This window comes from Ovis aries, chromosome 18, assembly GCF_016772045.2.
Source record: "Ovis aries strain OAR_USU_Benz2616 breed Rambouillet chromosome 18, ARS-UI_Ramb_v3.0, whole genome shotgun sequence".
Taxonomy (NCBI): Eukaryota; Metazoa; Chordata; class Mammalia; order Artiodactyla; family Bovidae; genus Ovis; species Ovis aries.
This window is the reverse complement of record NC_056071.1, coordinates 55,073,415-55,085,604: the sequence shown is the minus strand read 5'-3', so window position 1 is coordinate 55,085,604 and position 12,190 is coordinate 55,073,415. Positions and strand designations below refer to the sequence as shown.

General features: G+C 46.9%; 1 protein-coding gene and 1 non-coding gene across 2 annotated transcripts in view; one reads left to right on the top strand and one right to left on the bottom strand.

Annotated features, from left to right (window-relative positions):
• The window catches only part of RIN3 (Ras and Rab interactor 3), a 132,906-nt gene that overhangs the window by 102,953 nt on the left and 17,763 nt on the right, over nucleotides 1-12,190 (bottom strand). The window lies entirely within an intron of this gene.
• On the top strand, nucleotides 4,191-4,309 carry LOC114109136 (5S ribosomal RNA). Its single transcript, XR_003585823.1, has one exon. It is a non-coding gene; the product is annotated as a 5S ribosomal RNA (ribosomal RNA).

Below are 12,190 nucleotides of genomic sequence, written 5' to 3'. Positions count from 1 at the left end.
AGCACGGAGTCAGACCTGGTTCTTCTCTGCAACAAGAACACCTAAGCCTGTCCCTTCTGCCAGGCCAGCTCCTCCGGGGTGACTCCCATCGTTTGTTTTTCTTGGCATTTTTAAGACCGTTCTGGAGCCCGAGGGCCTGTGTTGAAAGGTAATCAAGATGAGTCCACCCAAAGAATCAGGCCCTGGGGGACTTTAAGGAAAATCTTCTGACAGCTGCGACAGCAGAGCAGAAGCCAGAGAAGGTCACTGGGACTGTGTCTCCACACTGTGGCAGCTACAAGACTTGGGCCAAGGAGCAGCAGCTAATGCCAGAGTGAGAGACAGCTTGGAGTTCTGACTACAGGAAGACGCCAGCAGGAACATGCAAGACTGGCGGCAGGTATCTGGAGCTGGGAGAACTCCTTCTGAGGCCCCAGTGCTATGAACAAACACCCACCCTGGGCTCAGTGTCCCCCAGTGTAAACAGGGAGCCTAGGCCACTGATGAAATTAAAATTCATATTTTAGGGCAAGATGAGAAAATTTAAAATAACTCTATTTATTTTTGGCTGTGCTGGGTCATCGTTGTTGCACGGGGCTTTTGCATCGTTGTTGCACGGCGAATGGGGGCTACTATTAATAGTTGCGATGCAGGGGTTTCTCATTGCAGTGGCTTCTCGTCGTGGAGCACAGGCCCTAGGGCACAGGCTCTGGAGTTGTGGCACGTGGGCTTAGCAGTTGTGGCAAATGGGGTTAGTTGCTCTGAGGCCATGTGGGATCTTTCCAGACCAGGGATCAAAGTCATGTCCCCAGCACTGTCAGGCAGATTCTTTACCAGTGAGCCACCAGGGAAGCCCGAGATGAGAAAATTTAAACATAAATTTTTTCCTTGCTGGTTTGGGCCTCCTCCTTCCCCTTTAGTGCATGTTGTGCAACCTCATTAAGCAAACCTTCCTAGGTGACAACATTCCTTCTTTCATCTTGTAAGGGGCCACGAGGGGCCACCCAAGACCCGCTACACACTTTGTAGTGTAGATCTGGACTGTGCAACCTGTCAAGGACTTGAGTATGGCCCTTTCTCAAAAACTTACATACCTGGGCTCTGACCTCTAAAAGAGTGGAACAATTCTCAGAGCTTTCTGAAAGACAGCCTCCTGGATTATAATGCTCAGGTCGGCTCAAATAAAAATTTTCATTTCCTTCTAGATCAACTATTTTTTTAAAAGATGTATTTATTTCTGGCTGCACTGGGTCTTCGTCGCTGCATGAGGTCCTTCTCCGGTAGCAGCAAGTAGGATCTACTCTTTGTTGCAGCGTTCAGGCTTCTCACTGAGCACAGGCTCCGGGCGTGTGGGCTCAGTAGTTGTGGTGGATGGGTTTAGCTGTCCCGCAGCACGTGGACCAGGGATTGAACCCGAGTCCCCTGCACTGGCAGGTGGATTCTTTACTGCTGAGCCACCAGGGAAGCCCCTAGATCAATTATTGATTAATTCTTTCATCTACACCACTTGCTTCAGAGGTCATGGGACAGGGTAAGGAAGAACTCAGCCACAATGGACACTTAAGTGGTAACTCCTAGATGAGATGAAGAGCTCAAGACCGTTCATGGAAGAAGTTAAGGCTCATCAGATCCTGGGACAGGGCAGAGAAGGTGAACCCGTTGGTTAAGGAGGAGAATCTGGGGACTTTGGGGGTGGATGAGCATGAAACCAAGCCCCCCGGGAACTGAGTTGCCCCCCTGAGTTTATGATTAACCTCTCTATCCAAAACTTGATTCCTTTTCTTGGCCCGCCCCTGTTCACCTCAGGATTAGGGTTTATCGAAGAAACGGGGGAACTGAAACTAAGTAGGACACTTTGGGGCCTTCCTGGGTACAAAAGCCCCTTGTTGTGCCCTGTTTCTTGTTTGTAGAAAAAGGCTTTGGTCTCCTAGGCCTTCCCTGCGTTCCAAAGAGCGGACTTAAGCAGTCAGTAATTAGGGAAGTGAGGGAATGCAGAAACAAAGGGAAAGCAGTCCATCAAGAAAAGCAATGACAACTTAGCAGCTCAGTGATTTAAAAAAGTGTCCTAGTCCCTCCTTAAGGGATACGCAGAACAATCTGATGCATATCTTTGAGTTGGTCTGCAGAAACTAAGATCAGCCACCCAGGTAAAGGATGGTCACTACATGGTTGACATAAGTACAGAGACTCCAGACTGGCTGGAACCAGGTTGATGATGAAGATTCCGAAAACATCACCCTGTTGCCTCACCACCAACCAATCAGAAGTCCCTGAGCTGCTGTTCTCACCGCCAATATTGCCTTAGAAACCTCTCCCTGAAAGCCACTTGGAACTTCGGGTCTTCCTTTTGAGCACTAACTGCTCATGCTGTTCGCTTGCCACCTGCAGTAAAGGCTGTACTTTCCTTCACTACAACCGGGTGTCAGTAGATCGACTTCGCTGCACGTGGGTGAGTGGACCCACGTTCTGCTGAGTAACAAGCACTCCAAAAGACCTGTTGGAGCAGTTGGCTTGGATCAGTGATGTGCTATTAAGCACCTGTCCACAACAACAACAACAAAAGTCCTGGCGTATAGTGAATGAGGATTGCCATGGCTGTAAGTATTCCCACCATTGCTATTAAGAAGTTATCGATGATTTAACAACTAGCTTAAAATTTCTGAATATTGAACAAGACTTTGTAAGCCTATCAGCTGTCCTCTACCTCAGAGGTTCCCCTAACACTGGGAACTCTCTGTACCATCCCAATACGTAGCTGTATCTGTTTGAAGACCTCTAATGACAGGGAGCTCACTACCTCACTGGGCAAGTCATTCTGAGAAGCAGTCCTCTGTTTCCATTGGGATGAAATCTGTTCCTCTGAATCCTTCCTCTTGTTTCTTTTTCTACCCCTTATAAGGCCACTGGGACAACACGCCCCATCCCCACGCAGCCCTTCAACTATGCGGAGAAGGCCAGCCTAACTCCTACCCCGATCCTCTAGGGTCATCTCTTTTCCAGGTTGATCAGCCCGCCTCTCCTTGTGATACCCACAGGTAACATTTACCTTTTCCCCTGTGTCTGACACTGAGCCACACATTGGTTTACACACACTGTCTCCATGACTTTGCATACGGAGTGCTTTGCTTTCTAGTGGTATTTTAAGGTGTACACTGAGATGGTATTTAGTACAGTCACGGAATCATGCAACTATCACTGCAGTTCATTTTAGGATATCTTCACCATCCCAACAAGGGATGCTGTCCTCATTAACTGTCATTCCCCACTTCCTCCTAATGCCCCAGCCGGTGTCAACCACTAATCCATCTTCTGTCTTTATAGGTTTGCCTTCTGATAGTCCCCATACGGAATCATACAGTGTGTGGTCTTTTATGTTTGGTTTCTTTCACTTGGCATAATGTTTTTAAGGTTCACCTGGGCTTCCCTGGTGGCTCAGACAGTAAAGAATCTGCCTGCACTGCAGGAAACCCAGGTTCGATCCCTGATCAGGAAGCTCCGCTGGAGAAGGGTATGGCACCCCACTCTAGTAATCCTGCCTGGAGAAGTCCATGGACAGAAGAGCCTGGTGGGCTACAGTCCATGGGGTGGCAAAGAGTCGGACACAACTGAGCCACCAACACTTTCACTTTCACGCTGTCACGACTTACATCATGCATCAGTCCTCCCTTTCTTTTTTAAAATTTTATTCATTTATTTTTGGCTGTGCTGGGTCTTTGCTGCTGTGCGGACTTTTCTCCCATTGCAGCTGGTGGAGGCTACTCTCTAGTCATGGTGTGAGGGCTTCTTTTGTTGTGGAGCACGGGTTCTAGGCCATGTGGGCTCAGCAGCTGCAGCTCCTCGGCTCTGGAGCACAGGCTCAGTAACTGTGGCACAAAGGCTTAGTTGCTCCACGGCATGTGGGATCTCCTCCGCCCAAGGATCAAACCCACGTCTCTTGGATTGGCAAGTGGATTCTTTACGAATCCACCATCTTTCCAGGCGCCAGGGAAGCTCCAGTGCTTCATTTCTTTTTAGTGCCAAATAGTATTCCATTGTATGGACATACCACATTGTACTTGTCCCATTAGTTGATGGATATTTGGGTTGATCCACTCTTGGGCCTTTATGAATAACACCACTGATATTCATGTATGAGTTTCTGTATAGACATTGTTTTCAATTCTCTTGGGTATATACTTAAGACTAGAACTGCTGGGTCATATGGTAACTCTGTCTACGGCCATACCACCCTGAATGCGCCCGATCTCATTTGATCTTGGAAGCTAAGCAGGGTTGGGCCTGATTAGTACTTGGATGGGAGAACTCCTGGGAATACTAGGTGCTGTTGGCTTGGTCCTCCCTGGTGGCCCAGTCAGTAAAGAATCCACCTGCAGTGTGGGAGACCTGGGTTCGATCCCTGGGTTGGGAAGATCCCTGAAGAAGGGAGCAGCTACCCACTCCAGTATTCTGGCCTGGAGAATTCCACGGACTGTATAGTCCACGGGGCCGCAAAGAGTCGCTCGACTTTCACGGTAACTCTATATTTAGCATGTGAAGAACTGCCAGACTGTTTTTTCCAAAATGGCTAAAGAATTTACATCCCACTGACAGTGCAGGGCAGGGGGCGGGGTCCCAATTTCTCCACATTCTTATCAACACTTGTTATTATCATTTTGAAATATTTATTATTTATTTATTTATTTATTTGGCTGCATTGGATCTTAGCTGTGGCATGTGGGATCTTCGCTCTACGCTGAGGCATGTAGGATCTTTAGCGGCAGTGTGAGAACTCTCAGTTGTGGCATACGGGATCTAGTTTCCTGACCAGTGATTGAACCCAGGACCCCTGCATTGGGAGCGCAGAGTCTTAGCCATTGGGCCACCAGGGAAGTCCCTTTATTAGCTATCTTTATTGTTATAGCCATCTTAGTGGGTATAAAGTTGTATTTCATTGTGTTTTTTTCTTCCAGTTTTCCTGCAATATAACTGACATACATCATTGTATAAGTGTAAGGTGTACAGAATAATGATCTGGCTAACTCACATCATGAGACGATCATCACAAAAGTTCAGTGAATGTCTCATTGTGATTTTGACTTACATTTCTCTGATGTAAAACTACACTGAGAATCTTAATGATTGATGATCTGTAGATATTCTCTAGAAAAAAATTTTTTTTCAGATTCTTTGCCTGTTTTAGAATTAGATTATCTTTTTATTATTGAGTTGTAAGTTCTTTATATATCCTATGCTTAAGTGCCTTATAAGGTGTTCGATTTGCAAATATTTTCTCCCATTCTATGGGTTGTCTTTTAATTTTCCCGATGAAAAGATGAAGGTGTCCTTTGAAACACAAAAGTTTTTAATTTTGGTGAGATCCAATTTACCTATTTTCTTTTTGGTTGCTTGTACTTTCCGTGTCATAGCTAAGAAACCAACATCTAATTCAAGATCATGAAGATTTACCCCTGTTTTCTTCTGAGACCTTTTACACTTAGGTCTTTGTTCCATTTTGAATTAATTTTTGCATATGATATGAGATAGGGTCCAACCTCCTCCTTTTGCATTTGGAGATGCTTTTGAACTGTGGTGTTGGAGAAGACTCTTGAGAGTCCCTTGGATTGCAAGGAGATCCAACCAGTCCATCCTAAAGGAGATCAGCCCTGGGTGTTCTTTTGGAAGGACTGATGCTAAAGCTGAAACTCCAGTACTTTGGCCACCTCATGTGAAGAGCTGACTCATTGGAAAAGACCCTGATGCTTGGAGGGATTGGCGGCAGGAGGAAAAGGGGATGACAGAGGATGAGATGGCTGGATGGCATCACCGGCTGGATGGCATCACCGACTCGATGGACATTAGTTTGAGTGAACTCTGGGAGCTGGTGATGGACAGGGAGACCTGGCATGCTGTGATTCATGGGGTCGCAAAGAGTCGGACACGACTGAGCGACTGAACTGAACTGATCCTGTTGTCCCAGCAACATCTGTTGTAAAGATGATTTTTTCCCTGTTGAATCTTCTTTGCACCCTTGTTGAAAATCAATTGACCGTAAATTATGGAGTGGTTTTGAACCCCTTCACTGTACTGTTTTTATCCTCCTGAGTGTGCTGAGTATCCTTCTGTCTTTCTACCTCTGAAATATAGAGTCTCAAGCTAAGAAATAATTTCCCAGGTGTGTCCTGAGCAGCTTATAAAGGAGCATGACCATCACCTCTCTCAATCTAGACAGTCTACTTCTGTTAACATGACCTAAGACAGCTCAGCTTTTCTGCAGCTATGTGTACAACATTCTTGGGGAACTACGGGCAACCTTTTTGAATTCTGAGGGTGCGATCACAATGTGGAGATGAAAGGAGATAAAAAGAGCTTAGGAGATGAGTAATTACATGCAGATACTGTTTTCATCAGGATAACAGGGACAACACAAAGGAAATGACACAGCTCAGACTCAAGAGACCATGGTCTGGTTGTGTTGTTCACGCTGAGACCTTTGGCCACTCACTCACTTCCCATCTCCAGGCTCAGTGGCTTCTTCAGTAAAATGAGAAGACTGCTGTAGATTTGGAATGGCAAGTAGGTTGAATTTCCCTGTGAACTCCAGTTGATAGACAGCAGCTGCCCAGACTGTTACACTAAAGGCTCGGCAGAGAAAGTCTGCTGGGATCGCCTAGTGTTGTCAGCCACAGGCTGGGTACTGGGCTATGCATTGTCTGAGCCTGGACGAGACCTAAGACTGGGGTTCCTTCCAGCACTATGCATTCCATGATTCTGCGACTCACCAGACCCCTAGCTCATACCATCTGAAGTCTCTCTGCCAAGCCAGGCTGGCTCTGGCCCAGCAGACAGTCTGAGAGAAGGTAGGCAGCCAGGCCAGCTTCTCTGTGGTTCCGCTCCACCAAATGCTTTTTCCTGGACCTGTGAAAGCTGAGCCACAGCTGCCGCGTGGTTCCACTTTTGGCCCAGCCTTTGGAATCACGTGGAGACGGATAGAGGCAGCCAGTCGCAGAATCAGCATCGCTCACATGTATATCATCTGCAAATGCTCAACCAATGCTTCCAGCCCGGTTCCATGGGCCAGATAACTGAATGAGGCCCTGGTGGGCTCCCAGTCACTGGGGCTCCAAGAATGGTGCCTGGGATCCTGTTGTGAGAGAGCTCCCTAGGTGTCTCCTTACCGGGAGACCAAAAGGCCTTCTGAGATGAGGTAGGGCATGGGGTGCAGCTTAAGCCCCCAACCCTCGGTAGGTGCCCCCCGGGAAGCTGGGACCGGACTTGGAGGGCCCCTGCCCACAGCCTCGCTGAGGGGAAGTCAGCTAGAGCAAGTCTTCCGGGCCCCGGAAGTGCTGAGAACAGGTCTGGCTGTCTCAGCTCGCACGTCACAGCCCACATCAAGGGATCAAGCAGGTCTACGGCCTTCAAACTTTCCACACCTGTGTGCTGCAGGCCTCTGCTGCCCGGTGTGTTTCAGGCCCACCTGGCTCCCAGCCTTGCCTCCTGGGCTGCCTGCCTGATGCCCACGGCCTTCCCAGGACTGGGGGACAGTTCCTCCATTCTCCCTCTGTAACCTTTGGCTCACGGGTCCCAGTCCCTTTCCATACCCCATGCCCTTGAACCCAGCCTGATGGGCAGGTCAGCCTGCTCATCCTGCTGACCTCCCTCCCCCAATCCCAGCCTAGGCTAGGACTGTCTGCCGTCAGAACATGGTTCATAGGTGATGATACCCATTCTGGCCCCAGTGCTATGTGCGATTAGGCCTTGAGGGGTATGCTGACTAGCAGTTTAAGCATGGGCTTGGGAACCAGAGAGCCTGGGCTGGAATCCCAGCATGTTGGCCTTGGCACATGACCAAACAATTCTGTCTTAATTTCCTCACATTTAAAATGGGAAACATCAGCATTACTGCCTTATGGAATTGTTGAGGATAGTGCCTGGCATACAGCAAACATTCATTGAGGTTATTATCATACATTCATTCATCCAGTAATTTATTGAGCATCTGCTATGGACCAACATCATTCTAGACTTATCACAATAATACTTACAATAATAGCCACACACAGCGAAAAAGCACTGACATTCCCTCCCTTCCCCCTCCCCTTTAAAAACTCCTGGGAAATTTCACTGAACACGGAAGTGGTTACTAGAGAAGACAGAATTTGGGGTACCAACTTCCTGGCTGAGATTGAAGCTGAAAGCAGTGGGGACAAGAACCCAAGTCACCAAGGGCGATGGACAGGCCCCGTGCATCTTCGTGATACGTGCACGTTAAGGTGCTCTGATGCCAGACTTCCACCCCTGGTCCAGGAAGATCTCACATGCCTCGGAGCAACGAAGCCCACGCACCCCAACTACTGAGCTGGTGCTCTAGAGCCTGGGAGCCACAAATATTGAAGACGGAATACTAGAACCCGTGCTCTGAACCAAGAGGAGCATTGCGGTGAGGAGCCTCCATGCTGCAACTAGAGCTTAGCCCCCACTTGCCACAACTGGAGAAAAGCCGTGCATCAGCAAAACCCAGCACGATCAACAATAAATACCGTACATCCTTTCGCACCTTTTGGATTTCAACCATGGAACTATATCACCCATCTGAAAAATGATCAAAGCAGTTTGGAACTTTGAAAAAAAAGTTCTCGTTAACGGGGTTTCAGATGTGAAATTGAGCCGAGTTCTGTACATGCAGATCTAGAGAACTGTGCCTTCTTGGGGTGGCTCAGTGGTAAAGAATCTGCCTGTCAATGGAGGGGACGCAGGTTCAGTCCCTGGGTCAGGAAGATCCCCTGGAGAAGGAATACCCACTCCAGTATTCTTGCCTGGAAAATCTGATGGACAGAGGAGCCGGTGGACTGCAGTCCATGGGGTCACAAGAGTCAGACACACGACCTAGTGACTAAACAACAGCAACAAATCAACAAACGTAAGGCCTCTGTAAATACTATGCAACTTAAAAAAAAAAGAAAATGAGTAAGGAAGCTCTCTGTACACTGACATGGAAAGGCTTTCAGGATATGTGGTTAAGTGACAAAAGCGAAGTACAGAAGAGTGTCTAGACTGTGCTCTCTTGTTGGAAAAAAAAATTTTTTTAAGGCTTATCTGTATTTGCAAAAAGTCACTCTGAAGGAACACACAAGAAACTAATACCTCGTGGGGCAGCGGTGGGAACAGGCACATAGGGGACAAAGGTGGGAATACTATTTCATTGCATTTGTTTTTCATTCAAGAAACATGAAAATATTCAAATAGTGCAGAAAAGGCCTTGATGCAGTCTGTGGCATTAACCTCTATAAAGATGTCCTTTCAATCCTAAACCAGTTAAATCCTAAACCATTTTAAAAAATCATGACTTTTAAAAAATATATTTATTTTGAATCCTGCAAATATTCCACCAACTCAAACATAAATAATGTTTCCAGAGATTTCTGTGCCAGGCATTGCTTTAATTGCTTCACATGTATTAACTAAGTTGACTTTTTCAAACAACCTTATGAGATAACTCTGGTTATTGCTCCCATTTTACAGAGGGGGAAACTGAGACACAGAGAAATTAAGCAACTCACTGAAGCTACAGAAAGTGGCAGCGCTGAGATTGGAACCCTGGCTATCTCAGAGTCTGTGTTCTTAATCACCCTGCGAAATCCCTCTAGACTCTTATTCACAATGTATGATTATTAAACATTATAAATATACAATATAAGAAAAAGATGGAGGGCAGATCTCGCCCACAGAGCAGAAGACTTAACACTCTCAAGGCATGAATCCTATGCAAACTGATTGAACGAATTGGTGCAATTCCAATTAGAACCCCAAAAGTATTCTATGAAAAGTGCCAAGAACATCCAAGACACACTTGAAGAAGGGGGTAGGATTTGGGCTGCTGGAAATCAAGACTTATGATAGAGCTACAGATGAAGAAGGTATGGTATTGGGGCAGGGACAGGCACATATGTCAGTGGCCTAAGTAAGTCCAGAAATAGATCCCCCAACATAGTCACTTGAGGTCACAGTAGAGCACTGAGGAAAGGACAAACTTCGCAACAAAATGTGCTGAGACAACTAGCGATTTGCATGGGGAAAAAATAAACGTGATCCATTCTTCACAGCTTATACAAAAATCAGTTCCAGGAAGACTCTGTTCTGATAAAATGTAGAAAGCAAAACAAACCAAAAAAAAGCTTCTAGAAGAAAATAAAGAATACTTTCATAATCTGACGGAAGAGCGACTTCTTTAACAGTGCACACACAAACACACACTCACACACCTCAACCTTAAATAAAATTTTAAATTTGACTGCATTAAAATGAAGACTTTCTGTTTATCAAGACACCATCAAGACAGTGAAATTTATGCCCTGTGTGGGAGAAGACACTTGTAACACAAAGTGCTCAGAACTAGATTATACATAGAACTTCTACACATTGATAAGGAAAAAACAAGACAAATAAGAACAAATAGAAAAATGGGCAAGAGGCTTGAGCTGGCACTTAACACAGAGACCATCGAAATGGCCAGGGAGCATCTGAAAAGCTTCTCAAGAGCAGAGAAATCAGAGAATCTGGAATTAAAACTTCAGGAGCCTGTGAGAATGGTTGTCATGAGGCAGACCTACATAACCAAGGACCGGGGCCATGGAGGAACTGGAACGCTCCTGCTCTGCCTGTGGGAGTATAAACTGGTCCAGGAGCGGTTCTTAACCCTGGGATTGAGGCATTTCTGTCTCCTTCTTAACACTGTTTTTCCACATTCCAAATTTTTACACTCAGTGTGTATTACTATGAAAATCAGAAAATAATGGACAAACATTTCAGAGGAAACAATTAAAATGACCAGGGGAAAGACTTCCCAGAAGATCGATGTGCCCATCAGGGTCTCTCCTTCACACACAATTGAGTGAAATGTGCAGGGAGTTGAAAAGATCATAAGAGCCCCAGCCTGGATGCCCCTCAGCTACCCCAGACACACCAAGGGAAGTGCCTAGAAAACAAACGTGCTCCAACCTGTCCCTTAGCTCTCTGAGTCTTGGTTTCCTCTTTTGGGAAAAAGTGCAAAATATCATTCTCATGAGGCCTAACAGGTGGCTCGGATGGTAAAGAATCTGCCTGCAATGCAGGAGACCTGGGTTTGATCCCTGGGTGAGGAAGATCCCTTGGAGCAGGAAACAGCAACCCACTCCACTATTCTCGCCTGGAGAATTCTGTGGATACAGGAGCCTGGCAGGCTACAGTCTATTGATAGGGCCAAGGAGCCGGGCAGACCAGAAAGAATTGCGTCTGGGAAAGGTGGATACCCAGACATAGTTAAATACATAAAACAGGTCCAAAGGAACCAAATTGATTCCAGAATTTATTTTTCAGCTGGCAGGGTTTTCCCTGCTCGTGGTCCAGCCAGTGCTGCCTGAAAGAACTGAATGCAGTGATGGAAACGCCCCATGTCTGCACCGTCCAGGGCAGTCACCATCAGCTGCCCGTGGTTTTGGAGCATTTGCACTATGGCCAGTTCAACTGTTACTTCACTTTAATTAATTTAATTTGTAAAACAGATACATAAGGCTAGTGGCTAATGTACTGGACAATGCAGGTCTAGACTTTTCTACTGTTTAAATCTTTTCAGTGTGTGAGAATTCATATACTGTGTGTGGGATTTGCTTTTAGTTAGACAGAAAGAAAAAAGATTAAACAAACAAACAAAGACAACTCAACACATGTCAGTGCTATGACCATTAGCCATTGCCCAATTTGCAAAGTTCTTCAGGAAGACCATGTCTTCAGTCGTCTGTTCCAGGGTTTAAGGTCCCCTTCTCTCAGGAGTTGCCCACGCCCCCATGTCTGGCTGTAGGTCAAGGTCCCTTCTGTACATGGATCCCAGCTCAGGCCTCCCCAGGCTTGTCTCTACAGAGCTCCTGGTGTCCTCGCCCACCTTCCTTCTGCTGTCTTCTCCTTCCCACGTGGACCAGGTTTGGAAAACAGGAGGCCCATCAGTTCTGGGGAGGCCTGTCCTTGGCCCCTGCTGGCCTCCCTCCCTCCGGAATCGCCCCCGCCATGTGGTAGCCCACAAGTTCCACCGTGACCTTGTCCTCTGGCCCCGCTGCTGCTTACTCAGCGGTTCCCCATCATCTGGGGGAAATGGAAAGGAGATCACAACCCTCCCCTCCCGGGCCTGACCCAGGGTTTAGGAGCCGGAGGCAGGAGGAGGGAGCAGGGGCTCCGTGGGGGACAGGTCTCAGCCCAGAAGGGG